Here is a 17,894-nt window from a genome sequence, read left to right as displayed (position 1 = left end):
CATGAGCTTGGGCCTTTAAAGGTCTTCTACTACTGGTACAGAGGGCATATTATTGAGAAAGGCCCACACCCAAGACTGTGGCCCAGCCTAAGATTAAAATTGTTCTAGGACAACAGAACTACTCCAACACCAGACTGCTGAGTAAAAAGCAATGGCACTACTGTTATGGGGGGAGGGCAAAAATCTGAGTGAGTCTCCCTGTGAGGCATGAGTGCAGACAAATATGCACTAAATATGCATGTGGACTAAATATGATGTTTGAGAAGAAATATTGTGAAAAACCTTACCCTTAAACCATGGAAGAATTTGCACTGCGTAGTTGACCGAGAGTAACATAACAGCATCAAAATCCAAACCTAGCTTAAATCCCAAGTCTACTGACTCAACCTCCTTCTCCTGTTGATGACGTACATAAGAAACATAATGATTATTAAACAAATACCATTTGCCTGAGCTTGCTATCCTACATGTAGTATTTAGGATAAAATTCAGAGTCACAAATTTAGAGACACACTCAAAGAAAAAATTTTTAAAAAGCAAAGATAAACAACTCACTGTCAAATGAGAAAGCAATCCGAAGGCCCACACTCAGAAATGACACATTTTGGATTTAAAAAAAAAAAAGTGTTTAAAACAGCTGTAAGTAATACGTAAAGGCATTCCCGTCGTGGCTCAGTGGTTAATGAATCTGACTAAGTAATGAGGTTGCAGGTTTGATCCCTGGCCTTGCTCAGTGGGTAAAGGATCTGGCATTGCCATGAGCTACGGTGTAGGTTTGCAGACATGGCTCGAATCCCAGGTTGCTGTGGCTCTGGCATAGGCCGGCGGCTACAGCTCCGATTAGACCCCTAGCCTGGGAACCTCCATATGCTGCAGGTGTGGCCCTAAAAAAAAAAAAAAAAAAAAAAAAAAAAAAAAAAAAAAAAAGACAAAATGTAATACGTAAAAGACTCTAGAATTAAAATTAAAGACAGCCAAAACATCTGAGCAGAAAGAGAATTCTAGCATATACATTTCAGCAAGATACATTTTTTTAACATAAAGATAAGCAAACACAAACATCTACACATATCATATTTAAGTTGTTGAGAAGCAACACTAAAGAAAAATCTCACAACAGAGCAAAAAACAAATGAGAGAGAGAATTACAGCAGAACTTTTAATCAGAAATTTTGTAATCTAGAAGACAATGGGAGGCATTTTTAAAGGCTAATAGATAAAACTGTCATCCCAGAATTTTATACCAGGTGAAAATGTTTCAAAATGAAAGAAAACATAAAGCCTTTTTAGATAAAACCAGAGAATTCATTGCCAGCAGATCTGCACTGTAAGAAATATTAAAAGAAATGATCAGGCCTATTATTATTATATCGGAGAGAAACCTGAATCCACACAAACATATGAATAGTTCTGCATAAGCTTTAAATGACTGTAAATATAAAAGATTTTTCCTCATTTTAAATATCTTTTTTTTTTTTTTTTTTGGTCTTTTGTTGTTGTTGCTATTTCTTGGGCCGCTCCCACGGCATATGGAGGTTCCCAGGCTAGGGGCCCAATCGGAGCTCTAGCCACCGGCCTACGCCAGAGGCACAGCAACACAGGATCCGAGCCGCGTCTGCAACCTACACCACAGCTCACGGCAACACTGGATCCTTAACCCACTGAGCAAGGGCAGGGACCGAACCCACAACCTCATGGTTCCTAGTCGGATTTGTTAACCACTGCGCCACGATGGGAACTCCTCCTCATTTTAAATTACTCTAAAATTAACTGAAACCCAAAGAGTAGCAGTGTATCATGTTTATGGCATATGTGAAAATAAAATGAATGACAATAGCAAAAAAAAAAAAAAAAAAAAAACAAACCATTCCTAGTAACACTCTCAGTCAATTGGGAATAGAAACAGTATCAAAAAAGAAGAAAACACTGTTATCCTTATGCCTGCTATGAAAGTCTGAATATTTTTCCCCTAACATTAGACACAAAGAAAGATATCTGCTTCCAACACTTCTATACAAAGACCTACAGGGAATCTTTGCCAGTATAACAAGGTAATTTAAAGAAACACAAAGCATCCATATTTAAAAGGAAGAAACAAAATGGTCCCTATTCACACATGACATGATCTATGTAGAAAATCTCCAATAATCTGCAAAATCCTCCCAGAACTAATCAGCGAGTTTAGCAAAGTTCCAGTATACAAGGTCAATATACTGCCAATAAATAGTTGGAAATTAAAATAAAAATCACTAACACTTACTATAGCACCAAAAATATAAGATATATAAACTTTTATAAAGTGTGTGTAATATCAGTACAGAGAAATCAAAGCACTACTGAAAGAATCCATAGTAGACAAATTAACGAAGAAAAATGCTACATTTATGGATTGTAAGATTTAATATTAAGATATCACTTTGTCTCAATTAGATCTAGGGCCTGGACACAATATGTCAAAATATTAACAGGATATTTTATAGAAATCAATAAGCTGAACTAAAATATATGTGGAAAGACAATGGAAATGTAATATAACAATTTTTTAAAAGAACCAAGTTGGAATATTCACACTACCTTATTTCAAGACATAAATAAAGCTACAGTATTCAAGTAAATCTTTCAACTTAACTGCAAAAAGATAAATTTTATTGATTTTTATTTTTTAACACCTAATTCATATCAACTATTTTTCAGTGAGGTCCAACTAGATCAGCTACATGACCCAATTCCTTGGGTCGAGGACAATGGTATTACTGAAATAGTCTCAGACAGTTTAACCTGAAAATCTGCATTTGGCTCCCAACCTACGTGATTCCTATTACATATTCATTTGAAACTATTTTACATAAAACCCATATTCTGCAGGAGTTGAATTTCTGATTGTTTCTGTTAAACTGTGTGAGATACACCTTATAATGTGGCTGTTGCTTCATCCTCCCACTTTCGTGCCATCAAATTGTCTTTCCTTACTTCCATGCCATATGGTACCCTATTTCTATAACCCTACATCCCAATGACCATACACTCTTTTTTCCTCTTCTCCTCTGTGTAAGGACACTTTGGGTTATATTATAAACAAAATAATATTAACTCTATTATTGACATTAATGATAACCCCAAATATGTTGATTTTCATCTATTACACAAGAAACAACAAAATATTATTTTTCGCCCTAGATAGCTCCTCAGAACACCTGGAGTCAAACCCTCTCACCAGCAATCATTTCTCACACTTGGCTAGCACTTTATCTGCATCATAGTAAACACACGTTATTGAGTTTAACTAATCAATGAAATACTCTAGTAGTTTCAGTAGCAGAATAGTTTGTGTCCAACCTATCCAGCCATTGTCTTGATTCGTGCCGAATATGACCAGCATCTTTGTCTAAAAACAAAATCCTTACTATGAAACAAATAATATCAGAGAAAGAATGCACAGAGGCTGCACTGTGATGTTAACAAAGGAAACCTATTGCAAGAAAATAGTCTCTTCTGGAACTTAATTGTACAAAGCAAACATATCTTTGTTTGAAACAAGTGTCATGCAGGCAGGTAATCACCCAAGGGTATACAGGTCATACCAGACCTACTCTTCCCTGAGAATATAAGATGTTATAAAGCATTTGTTAGCCTTAACCTTATAGTATGGAATTTGATTTTAAAGACCATCACACTTTTATAGTGTGGAATTTTGCTTTTAAGATCTTTTGAACCCTGGAACCTTTTCTTCGTTGTTCCTATACGAGGGACAGCAGCTTCAAGTCCTAGATAAAGTGAACGAAGCGCCTTAACATAAAAGGACAGGTGTTTCCACTTCCCTGTTAATGACTCTCTAAGTGTGGATGATGATGATCCTTATCAGTCATTACTAAATTTACTTCACAGAAATTAAGAATTAAATTACAGTTTCAAGGCTCATTAGGTCTTGTTAAATTTGTTGGATTGCCCACATGTGTATGTCTTGTCCTCCATAGGGTATCCGTAAAGCAGGTGTTTCAATTCACTGGAAGTTTGTTGCATTCTCTTCTGCCCAAAGATTATTATACAATTGTGTTTGAAATTCCAGGTTGGGTTCTTATATTTGAAGATCAGACTTCAAATAGTCATATTTGACTATCAAGTTGAGCATAAAGAGAAATAATATGGAAATGGTCTCTTTGGAGAGCTTTTAAAAAGGAGTATTGAATGTGAAATTCAAGGGCAGAGTAGGGACCATATTCCAAACTTAATGTCTTTCTCACTTGTCTCAAAATTCTGATGCCAAATAATTCCAATTACAAGTGCAAGTGGAAGGATTTTGTATGTTTTTATCCATGCCTATGGGGATGTGTCTCCTAATGCACTCAAAATACAACTCATTTCTCTTTGTTTGAATGCAGGGAATATTAAACCAGGGGATATTAAACCAGGTATAAGTCCTCTTTGCCTACATTGCCCATATACTCGCTTTGGCAAGAGGAAAATGCCCCAGACAATGCCACCTTCCATTTAATGTTCCCCTTTGAAAACGTACACCGAATCAAACAAACTGTATTATTTTGGGGTACAAGTAAAGAACTAGATCCCAGTCAGGATCAGATGAAATAACTGTCTGGATTTTAAAACAAATGTTTATGCTTGTAAATCAGCCATTTCAAGTGTGATTTCAGTAGCATATAGTTTTTTGGATGATTAATTACCTTTCCTGATCTTATCATATAATAATAGAATACCATGCCTGATATTATTTCATAATATCATGTGATGCTACAGTTTGTGCTAAATTTACATTGGAATTTTAGAAACAAGATGACATCTCACATTAAATATCTAACAGGTATCCTGCGGCAATGCAATGTCATAAAAAGAAGAAATTGAGGCTGGAGTTCAGTTTCTTTAATCCTAGTTGTTTTCCCTCCCTCAGATAATAGTGCCTGCATTTAAGAATGAGAAGCAGTACCTGCCTGATATTGATGAGGAGGAGGAGGAGGACAATGGTGGTGGTAAAGATAAAAACTGAGCCCTTGGCAACTATAAAATTATTGAGGACTGTTTGTTATCCCTGTGGACAGAGGGTCAGTTATTTTTCTTAGATGCATGAAACTAATAGGAAAGCTTGTGAAACAATGAGCATTTTTAATAGTAAAAAGCAGAGCTTTTTTTTTTTTTTTCCTCTAGAAGCTAGTGTTCCATCTCCCATCTTTAATAGCTGGACAGTTAGTACCACAGTATCTCCTGTAATCCAGCTACAAACTCACACTCCCAAGGCAAATTAATAATCAGATCCTTGAAGAGATTCCCAAAAAGCATTGTTTACAGTTGTACCACTGAAATAAAGACAACTGAGTTTCCTTAAGTGTGTGTACCTTTCCGTACACAATGTGACTGAAACAAGCATTGGTCAATTCTTGATCTCTTTTCAATAAAACCCTAAAAGTCCAAGTAGAGTATGATAATTTGGGGCTCATAATTTATGAGGTAGTAAAGAATAATAATTCTGAAATAGGCTTTAAAATCAAACAGATTAAAAAAACATAAAATCAAACAGATGTTTCAATTGCAGATGTACCACTTTTCTCATTATTTTAATTCTGAAAATTTCAAAATCAGTCTTTTAACTTTGTGCAACCTTCAGGAATCTTCTACTCATGTATAAAACAGAAGGACCATATAGTAGTAAATAGTTCAGGGATTTGTTATGAGGAAAAATTGGAATTGTGTTTATCATCTGCTAAGCATAGGACATAGCTTAAGCACAGATTAATGATTCAAAAAATATACTATTGTTGTTATTATTATCGGTTATTGACCTTACTATTGTTAAGAGTTACTCAAATCATCATTTCTTAGAGGTATAGCCCATGTGTGATTTATCTGGCAAACTTTTGTTACAACAATGAATGTTAAATAAATGAAATTACATACTATTAAAGCCTTATGTACAATTACGATTAAAACCATACAAACAATATTAAAAATAGACTCCCTTGCTATTTTAATAGACAAAAAGATAACTTTAAAAATTGACATTTAAGCATTCTAAAGTACTGCCTAGAATGCTTCCAATTTTCAAGACGCTCTAAACTTACCAGAAAATTATTTCAAGATTCTCTGCTAATTTTTAGTTTCATATAAGAAACAAACTCTTTTTAATAGCAATAATTCACAGCATAATTTTTCAAATGACAAAAAAAAAAGAATTTATCACTTCAAGCTTCTACTAAAAAGTACAAATTCAGGAAAAACTTTCATAAAAACCAACATTTTTAAAATGCCAGCCTGGTTTTTTTTTTCTTTTAATCCAGTGTATTCATTTTCTCTGCAGTGGTATTGTGCCTTCTATTCTTTACTAAGGCAGCTAAAGAAATGAAAATAGAAACCTTATAAGATTAATAATTAAATAATGCCCTAAGATGCAGTAATTTTGCTGATGAAACATTTTTTTCCTTGAAGTTTGTTGAAATTCAAAACCCATAATGAATTGGAATTATAGTACCTAATAATCAGGTTTTAAAAACTGCGTTGAAATTCAGCTCATAACTCTTCTTAAAAAATTACCAAAAGGATATGTAATTTATAAAATGTCATGATATTCTGTACATAAAAATACATTTTAACTCTAAAATTTTCTAAGCTTTCCTTTTACCCCATATTTCCTAAATCTATATAGAGAGATATACAAAATAACAATCTGAGAAAGTTAAGATTATAACAAAATAAATTACACTAGTGAAGTACTCAATAATTTAACATGACTACATATTGACATATGCATTTTTACTCATAATTTGAACATAAGTAATTTAAGTAGAAATAAAATTTATAAATACCAAAATTAATGAAAGAACATAAACTCATATAACAGATTTTAATGTCCTCCATTTGTTTTTCATATAAATTAAATGATTTATTTTGTCCATTAATTTTACAACATTGAAACACTTTTAATACCTAAATTATACAAGTTATGGCCCTTTTTACAAAAGTAAAAGTAAAAAGAAAATATGATTATATTTCTATAAAAGAATCAGAAAATTATCTGGAGTTCCCGTTGTGGCGCAGTGGTTAATGAATCTGACTAGGAACCCTGAGGTTGCAGGTTCGATCCCTGGCCTTGTTCAGTGGGTTAAGGATCCAGCGTTGCCATGACCTATGGTGTAGGTCACAGACATGGCTACAGCTCCAATTAGACCCCTAGCCTGGGAACCTCCCCATGCCGTGGGAGCAGCCCTAGAAAAGGAAAAAAAAAAAAAAGAGAGAGAGAAAGAAAAAAAATCAGAAAATTATCAATTAAATTATATTTTAAAAGGTGTGCTTTTCAGACAGAAAAGTATACCTTGTCTTGGATTAGAAAAAATCAGTATTGATTAATTGATTAAAATGACTATAAGGAGTTCCATTGTGCTGTAGTGCAAACGAATCTGACAAGGAACCATGAGGTTGTAGGTTCAATCCTTGGCCCTGCTTAGTGGGTTGGGGATCCGGCATTGTCATGAGCTGTGGTATAGGTTGCTGATGTGGCTCAGATCTGTCATTGCTGTGGCTGTGGAGTGGGCTGGCAGCTGTAGCTCTGATTTGACCCCTAGCCTGGGAACCTCCATAGCTGCAGGTGTGGCCCTAAAAAGACAAAAGAAAAAAAAGTGACTATAATACCCAAGGCAATCTACAGAGTCAATGCAGTCCCTATCAAATTATAAATGGCATTTTTCACAGACGTGAAACAAAAAGTTTTAAAATTTTTATAGAAACACAAAAGACCCTGAATAGCCAAAAGAATCCTGAGAAAGAATGGAGCAGGAGGAATCATGCTCCCTGACTTCAGACTATACTAAAAAGCTATAGTCATCAAAATAGTATGGTACTGGCAAAAGAAAACCAGACACATGCATCAGTGTAACAGGATAGAGAGCTCAGAAATAAACCCACACACCTATATGCAATTAATCTGAAACAAGGAGTCAGGAATATACAATGGAGAAAAGACCACCTCTTCAATAATTTATGCTGAGAAAACTGTACAGCTGCACATAAAAAAATGAAATTAGAACATTCTTTAATACCATATACAAAAATAAACTCAAAATGGATTAAAGATTTAAAAGTAAGATGAGCTATCATAAAACTTCTAAAGGAAAACATACACAGTGCACTCTGACATAAACCACAGCAATATTTTTTTTAGATCCTTCTCCTAGCATAATGGAAACAAAAGCAAAAATAAATAAATAGGACCTAATTAAACTTAAATGCTTTTGCACATCAAAGGAAACATAAACAACAAAAATGACAACTTAGGAGTTCCCGTCGTGGCGCAGTGGTTAACGAATCCGACTACGAACCATGAGGTTGCGGGTTCAGTCCCTGCCCTTGCTCAGTGGGTTAACGATCCGGCGTTGCCGTGAGCTGTGGTGTAGGTTGCAGACGCGGCTCGGATCCCGCGTTGCTGTGGCTCTGGCGTAGGCTGGTGGCTACAGCTCCGATTCAACCCCTAGCCTGGGAACCTCCATATGCCGCGGGAGTGGCCCAAGAAATAGCAACAACAACAACAACAACAACAAAACAACAACAAAAAAGACAAAAGACAAAAAAAAAAAAAATGACAACTTACAGAATGTGATAAAATATGTGCAAATGTTGTGTCTGACCGTGGATTAATTTCTAAAATATGTATGTTAAAAATAACAGCTGAAACAGCTCAATATCAAAAAACAACTACCCAATAAAAATGGGTAGAAGTAGATATTTCTCTGAAGACATACAGATGTCCAAAAAGCACATGAAAAATGCTCATCGTTGCTAATTATTGGAAAAGTGCAAATCAAAACCATAATCAGTTATCGCCTCACACTAGTCAGCATGCCATCATCAAAAAGTCTACAAATAATAAATGCTGGAGAAGGTATGGAGAAAAGGGGACCCTCCTATACTATTGATGGGAATGTAAATTGGGGTGTCCACTATGGTGATCAGTATGGAGGTTCCTTAAAAACCTAAAAATAGAGGTATTGTATGATCCAGCAATCTCACTCGTGGGCATGTAACCAGAGGAAACTCTGACTTAAGACATATGCGCTCCCGTGTTCATTACAGCACTATTTACAATAGCCAAGACATGGAACAACCTAAGTGTCCATCAACAGATGAATGAATAAAGAAACATGGAATACTACTCAGCCATTAACAAGAATGAAATAATACCATTTATAGCAACATGGATGGATCTAGAGATAATCATACTGAGTGAAGTAAGTCAGAGAAAGGCAAGTATCATATAATTTGTGTGTGGATTCTAAAAAAAGATACAAATGAACTTATTTGCAATACAGAAATAGACTAACAGACATAGAAAACAAACTTATGGAGTTCCTGTTGTCACTCAGCAGGTTGAGAACCCAACATGGTGTCCAGGAAGACGCAGGTTCAATCCCTGGCCTCATTCAATGGGTTAAGGATCTGGTGTTGCCACAAGCTGTGACAATGCAGATGAGGCTCGGATCCAGCATTGCTGTGGCTGTGGTATGGACCTGCAGCAGCAGCTCCAATTCAACTCCTAGTCTAGGAACTTCCATATGCCATAGGGACAGCCCTAAAAAGAAAAAGAAAAAAGAAAACAAATTATGGTTACCAAAAGGGAAACGGAGGGGGAGGGATAATTTTAAAATTGGAATTAACATATACATACTACTGTATATAAAATAGATAAAGGACAAGGACTTACTGTATAGCACAGGGAACTATATTCAATTTCTTGCAATAACATATATATGTATAACTGAATCACTTTACTGTATATCTGAAACATTGAAAATCAACTATACTTCAATAAAAAATAAAAATTAAAAATATGAAACAAAAGTATGTGTTTTTTTCTGATAAGGTAATTATTCTGAATTATAAAGCTCCCATTAAATTCTATATGTTTGAATAATTTTATCAAATTAAAATACACTTACATTACCCCAACTTATTATTGTTTATAGGCAGTAGAAAGTCATGCTCCATGCTCCAAATAAGTAATATTTAGATATAAACATCACAACACATTTATCTTCTAATTCTCTCAATTCTTTTTTTCTTTTTAGGGCCACATTTGCAGCATATAGAAGTTCTCAGGCCAGGGGGTTGAATCGGAGATACAGCTTCCAGCCTACACCACAGCCAGAGCAATGCAGGACCTGAGCCATGTCTGAAACCTACACCACAGCTCCATGGCAACAGTGATCGATGACCCACTGAGTGAGGCCAGGGATCAAACCCACATCCTCATGGATACTGGTGGGATTCACTTCTCCTGCTCCACAGGGGGAACTCCTTCAATCAGTTTTTTAAAACTCTGAATATACAAATGTTTTCATCATAATTTTTTAGGATTTTTTTCAGATGAACTTTAATTTTTTTTTTTTTTTTTTTTGGCCACACTCAGGGCACATGGAAGTTCCTGGGTTGGGGATTGAACCTGCCACACAGCCTTAACCTGAGTCACAGCACTGACAACACCATATTATTAACCCACTGAGCCACCAGGGAACGCCCCAGATGAACTTTAAAACAAATTACTTTAAAACAAACTAGAATATAGTTATATTTGTGTAAGTTTTAATTTTTCTCCGATCTCTGTAATTTTCATTTTAAATTTTCTTATTGGAAAAGTGCAAATCAAAATTTAAATCAATTTAAATCAATTTAAATCAATTTTAAATTATTTCTACTGTTTTGTGATAGTCTGGTTAAGAATTTCAAAATGTCACAATTTTTCTTCACTTTTTCCAGATTAATTGCACTGCAGCTTTCATCCCTGAGAAATGTCCTTTGAAGACCACTCCAAAGTGAATGTGACTCCAGCGGGAGCTGTTCTGTCACTTAGGTTTAGCTGATAGCACCTGATGGAATAAACATTCTAAGCTTGCCTGTAAGTGGTTCCAGGGTATTGATTTGAAACATAAATTCCTTTGTAGTTTAGATGCTAACCATCTTAGAGAATACTTCCTAAAATTTTAGTCAAGAAAAGAGCAGTCTCTGAGTCTTTTCACTCAGGATTCTAAGATTTAAACTGGAGACATCTTATATGGAATTTGATTTGCCAAAATAAACACAAATGTCCTGATACTAAGGGAACAGATAAACTCTCATGGCCTTTCACTTCTGGAAAATGGTGTCTGGGAATGTGCTTGGACCACCGCTACACTTTTCACTGTCAAAAAGCAAAGACTAGCAAGCCAAAATCTCAGTGCATGGATCAGTGGAAGTCACTGCAACCACAGGGTTGGGGAATACCCTTGAAATAATTCGGATCCAATCTTGCAGAATATATGGCTATGAAGAGACATGGAATTATTGTTAATATACAATTTTGACATAATATTCAATACCACTACCATTGAAGGGTCCTATGCCTTAAAAGAAAATTTAGGAACTGATTCTATTTCCCCTTCATGCCCTCTTCAATAAGACTTTTATATTTTTAGTGTACTCTGACCTTCTACTGTTGCTTCCTATTCTATTCAAGTGATATGTTTAGCTAGCCAATATAACCTGTTAACACATTGAATTTCCTAGCAGTGATTCAGTAGCTGTCACAGTAATCAGCATGGGAACACCTAAATGCTATAGATGGCTTCCTATTGATCGCTATAAAAACACACAAATAAAATGTGAACTCTAAAAATCTATTTACAGCCAGAGATGTAATCCTTAAGTACAGTTTGCTGATTTTCACTGGCTTTGCTTGAGCAACTCCTTTCTTTCAAGGACATCCATCACACAGCAACATTATAATAAAGCCCACAATTACAGGGTATTTGGGAAACACCCATCCTTTAATAAAAACAAAATAACACTTTCTTGACAGTAACCAATAAACCCACTTGACCAGGCTTTACTTTATATCCATGTTGTATTTTATGGCATAGTCAGTGTTTATATGCCATGCCACCATGTAGGGGACACAGTGGCAAACAGAAAAAAATACTGGAGTCATATGTCTTAAACTGAATTCCTCTTCTGACACTGCCAGGCTGTGTATCCTTAATCTACCTCAACAGCTTTGAGTCTCAGTTTTTCTTACTTGCAACATGGAAATGCTAGTTCTTTCCATTCCTGGAATTAGAGCATTCAGAGAATTTCAGAATTCCGTGACCACTTAAAGGTTATTTACTCTAATGCCTTTATTTTCCATTTGGATGCTCAAGGCCAGCATCTGCTCTTAACTATATAGTCTTGCATCTTGCATGAAGACTGTTCCTGAGAGAGAAGTAACAGGGTGGTATTCACAAATTTAATAACTGGTAAAGCAGGGGCATCCATCCAGCAGAACCAACAATAGGCTAGTGCGAACACTTGCTTGCTGTAACTGATTCTGCCTCTATTAATGTGTTCTGGATGGATCATACAATTAATTTGTTACAGGGCTGTTGTAACAAATTATCTGGAAATGAGTGGCTTAAACAACAGAAAGTTATTGTTTCATGGTTCTGCATGCTAAGTCCAAAATCAAGGGGTCAGTAAGTATTGGTACCTTCTTAGGGCTGAGAGGAAGAGTGCATCCTATGCCTCTCCTGTAGCTTCTGCTGAATTGCTGGGAGTCTGTGGTATTTCTTGGTTTGTGGAAGAATCTAAGTAAGGCCACATTCTAAGGTACTGGGGGTTTGAACTTCAACATACAGATCTGGAAGGGCATGTTTCTCTACCCATAATAAGCAGAATACAAATGTAGTATACAAGGATGTTACATCATGAATTACCAATATTCCATCAGCAAACATAAATGCTCCCTGAAATATTTAGTAATATCTCTCTTATAGTGCTATTGATTTTCCAATAATTCTTTTCTTTTAGAAAACTGTATAGACAAATGTCACCTAGAAATAAACTGATATGTATTTTTCAAACTATTTGTAATAATAATAAAATTGATATCTTTATGACCAAAAACTTAGAAAATCTATCAAATGCTATGAAAAAAAAAAAAAAAGAAAGAAAGAAAGAAACCCATGGTTTTAGTAGCAGCTAACATGTCACATCCTGGCACTTTAGCCCTTCTTCTTTAATGTCAGCGGTCAATAAAATGAACATATTAAACCAGAAGAGAAGTCATCACCAGTGTTTGCAAAGATTTGCAAAGTTAAACATTCTCAACGATGACAATTCAGAAAGAAACAAGCAAAAGCTCAGGCTTGGAGTTCCCATTGTGGCTCAGCCAGCGAGGGGTTAAGAACCTGACATGGTGTCTGTAAGAATGCGGGTTCAATTCCTGGCCTCACTCGGTGGGTTAAGCATTCTGCATTGTAGCAAGCTGCAATGTAGATTACAGATGTGGCTCGGATCAGGCATTGCTGAGCCTGTGCCATAGGCCTCAGCTGCAACTCGGATTCAGCCTTAAGCCCAGGAACTTCCATATGCCACAGGTGCCACCCCAAAAAGAAAAAAAAAAATAGCTCAGTCTGACACCAAACCACAACTTCCCTGCACACATACGTACATATTTACCTGTTCACCATAAGAGGTAAAACTTGTACCCTGTGTTCACATTAAGAAGGGGAACACTCTGGCTCAATCTCATAAAAACAAGTCTGGCCAGTCCAATTCAGACATCCAGAAGAGACATTAACTGCAGACTCCAGGTCTTAATGCCAGTGCTGAGGTTTCCACAGTTTCAAAGCTGAGATGTATTTTATTTCCTTGAGCTTTATGAGGGTAATATGTTATAAATGTGTAGCCAAGTAATAGATAAGCCTGATACTTTAAGGCTGTAGTTGTGGACATTTGATTGCAAGCAAAAGTGCTGGGGGCATAGTTTTATTGAGGGGCTATATTTCATCACAATATCCTTCTACTCTAGCTTATAAGAGTAAATACAGTGGAGCTCATTTAAAGTTCCCCTAAACACTGTCTGCAGAGAGCAAGAGGGTTCTGGTTTACCAATAGTACCAATGGCTCTTTTTCTTTTTTAGCACTTTCTTCGTTGATAAGTAATGATGACCCAGAGAACATTAGCACTTGGAAATAATTGAACTTGGGGCCATTTGGGTATCTAAATGTGTCACTTAAAACTATAAAGCCGTTATAGAATTTCTTTTTACCTCTACTATATGTCGTATTTTATCAATATATAGTATCTTTCAAATCATTTATATTTGTAAATGGTCACTTTGTGAAACATTCTTTTCTTTGTGGCATCTTTCATTTATGCTACATTTCAATAATTACTAGGAAGTCTTTTGCTCTGACTTCATGAAATAAAACTCTCTAGTCTGATTCCACTGAAACTTACAGAACAATGATTTGAGAACATGGAAAAGCACTAAAGTGATCTAAGCTGGGCTTGTGGATTCAACTAAGGGAAGTCTCAGGTCTATGGGGATTCACTCTACCATAGCATTTGCCTAAAAGCGGACTGCTCTAGTGATGCTATACCATAATACAGCATATAATCACTGGTAAAGGACATATTAGGATATTATAACACATTTGAAAAGCATGAGAGAGAGAGAAAGTGGACTATGCATCCTTTAGAGAAATAATTAGAGTATGACAGCTAACATGTACTTGATATTCATGTGTCATATAAGGTGCAGAGAACTTTCTCCAGATGATCATAGTAATATTCACAATCTTACTCCATAGATGATATCATTATCCCCATGTTGTGGAAGACAAAACTGAAGTTCAAACAAGGAAAGAAAGCATCTTTTGATTTTCTCCTGTGTAGATCCAGTTTATATTGAAAAAAAAAATCAAGATAGGGAATCTCAGAAGTCATTTTCTAAGGAAGTACTTTACTTCATATTAGATTGGACGTACTGAAGTTCAAGGGAAATAAAATGGATTAGAAAATAAACACACGCTTGTTTTTGCACCTGCATTAACACTAATAATTGCAAACAGGAAAGCAGAAAATTCATGCCAATTTAACATCTCCATTTAAAAAAATGTTTGCTGAGAAAAAAAGTCAATGATGATTTTCTTTATGTCAAAAATGTTATGATGAAAGACATAAAAGAAACATTTTCTAAAGGAAAAATTTTTTTAAGTTACTGAAGGATGGTTCTTTCTAGGCTTCTAATGTGAAAACAAAAAGAGAAAAGAAAAATTAAACCATAAAATAAATGAATACTGTTCCTTTCATAATGAGGCAAACAATTACACCTTTTAAAATTTCCATTTAGAAAGGTTTCTAACAATTCACCCTTAAAGATCATCACAGAATCACACTGTAAATGAATGAAAAGGCTGCCATCATCTTTTGTTAAAGGGCTGCATTTAAGGCAGTGCCTGAGTGCATACATTTATAACATTTTTTCTCTTTAATGGCAAAAGAAATGAACAAAGTAATAAAATACGCCGCCTCCACGGTCCCTGACTATTATCACAAAGGGCATTTTAACTCATTAGTTACCTAAGACCACCTTCTGCAGCAGCTCTCATGTGCACCAGCCACCAGAGTCCACAGAGAGGCTTGAAGTAGGAACCTAAGATCCAGAGGGAGCTGCCCAGTGTCCTGAACATAATTCTGCTTTCATTCTAATCCTTCAACTTCTTCCATCAACAGAGGCCCCAGAAACCAATAAAATGAAAGGAGATTCGTTTTTATTTCCCCTTCACGTCGTTCTTTTTTTTTTTTCCCCTGCAACTGCAATGACTTGCTCATTATTGAGCTTTTCTTTTCATTTTGTTAGCTTCTCTGCCACCATCATGTGGTCTGTTATCTTTGTCACATTACCACACCATTAAATGATGTTGATCTTAACAACGTTATTTATTGCATATATAATAAATACCATTTTAATTGATTGCTTTGTTAACTTTCTTCTTCTTTTGCTTTTTCCTTGCTGAAATATGAAATTGTTTTCTTATTAATCATTATTTTTAGTTTTGCCTATCTGGTTTCTTCTGAGATTCTCAGCGAAGTTAAAATATAAATGATGAGAAACATGAAAATAAAATATATAACTTAGAGATTATAATTTTAAAAGAGAAATACCAAAAGTCCCAATATATGTATACAAGTTCTAAAAAAATAGATAATTTTACCCACTGTTAAGTATTTAATTTGCTAAGCCATAAAGAATTTTAATTCCATGAAATCTTCATTAAATATGGAGAGAGAGAAATGAAATTTAAACTTTATTATGTCAAAGATGATAAACACTTCATCCAAGAAATGCAGTATAGAGCAGTGGTTAGAATATGAGGCTCTGGAGTTAAAGATATATGAGTTTGATTTCTACTTTCATCTTGTATTAGCTATATGAGTCTGGTCAATACTTGGTAAGCCTCAGTTTATTTGCCTGTAAAGTGAGCATAATAATTGTACCTGTCTCATTGGGTTGTTCAGATGATAACTTAAGAAAAAACAAAGAAAGTTACCTGCCTTCACTGTTGGCAGGAATGTAAATTGGTACAACCACTATGGAAAACAGCATGGAGGTACCTCAGAAAATTATATATAGAACTACCATACGACCCAGCAATCCCACTCCTGGGCATATATCTAGATAAAACTTTCCTTTTAAAAGATTGAGGCACCCCTATGTTCACTGTAGCACTATTCACAGTAGCCAAAACATGGAAACAACCTAAATGTCCATCAACTGATGAATGGATTAAGAAGATGTGGTACATATACATGACAGAATACTACTCAGCTGTAAAAAGAACAAAACAATGTCATTCATAGCAACATGGATGGAACTAGAGACTCCTATTAAGTGAAGTAAGTCAGAAAGAGAAAGACAGATAACATATGATATCACTTACATCTGGAATCTAATATACAGAACAAATGAATCTATCAGTAGGAAAGAAACAAACTCATGGATTTGGAAAATAGTCTTGTGCTTGCCAAGGAAGAGGGAGAGGGAGTAGGATGGACTGGAAGTTTGGGTTTAGTAGATGCAAACTATTGCTTTTGGGGTGGAAAAGCAATGATATCCTGCTGTATAGCACAGGGAAATATATCTAGGCATTTGTGAGGGAAAATGATGGAGGATAATGTGAGATAAAGTATGTATATATGTATGACTGGGTCATTTTGCTATACAGCAGAAATGGACAGAACATTGTAAGTCAATTATAATAGAAAAAACAAAAATCTTAAAAAAACAAAAAAAATTAGCACAGTGTCTAGAGAAAAATATCTTGTAAATTTTTATAATTATCTTTATTAAACACAACTAAAGGATTAATTAAGAAACTATGGAATTTTTAGATTATTGCCATCCTAAATTCATAGGCCAGGCAATCTGTCAGTTAAATGAGGAGGAAGAGGTGGGGGAGGGGAGGAGCAGGAAGGTGTATTGCTCGCATGTTGTGTATGTTTTGTTGATAAGCTGTGCTTATTACCCATTATCATGGCTCTGGGATCCAGGCTCTCAGAGCAAGCTCTATCTGGAATGTTTGCTTATGTGGCAGAAAGGAGAAAAAAAAGATAGAAAAAATACCTGCTAGCTCTTCAAGCTTTTGCCTGAATGAAGTCTTAACGTGTTAACATTTGTCTTAACCTGGCCTCACGGTGGGTAAAGGAAGGATCCAGGAGCTCTGGAAACTTTACATTGAAAGGGATTAAAATCCTAAGTGTCATAAACTGGGTGATATAGTCGTTCAATTTAGATTGGTAATTAGTAACTTAGATTAGTACATTAGCAACAAGTTGAATTTTATTAATGTTTTGAAGGGCACATTGAAAAAGCCATAAGACTTGGTCCTAAATTCATTTTCTCTATGCCACTCAACTGCATACAAACATTAGTAGAAGACAGATGTATATATTTTATCATTGAGATTAAGGTTTCTAAAAGTATTTTTTGATGAGGAATTTATCCATGCACTCAGGCAGTTTTCCTGAAGCAAAAATCAACTGTATGAAATAATAAGTTTGGTTGGCATTTTTATGATGGATACAGAAATATTTTTGATAA

This window comes from Sus scrofa, chromosome 4 (genome assembly GCF_000003025.6).
Source record: "Sus scrofa isolate TJ Tabasco breed Duroc chromosome 4, Sscrofa11.1, whole genome shotgun sequence".
NCBI lineage: Eukaryota > Metazoa > Chordata > Mammalia > Artiodactyla > Suidae > Sus > Sus scrofa.
Note: the sequence above shows the minus strand (reverse complement) of the source record.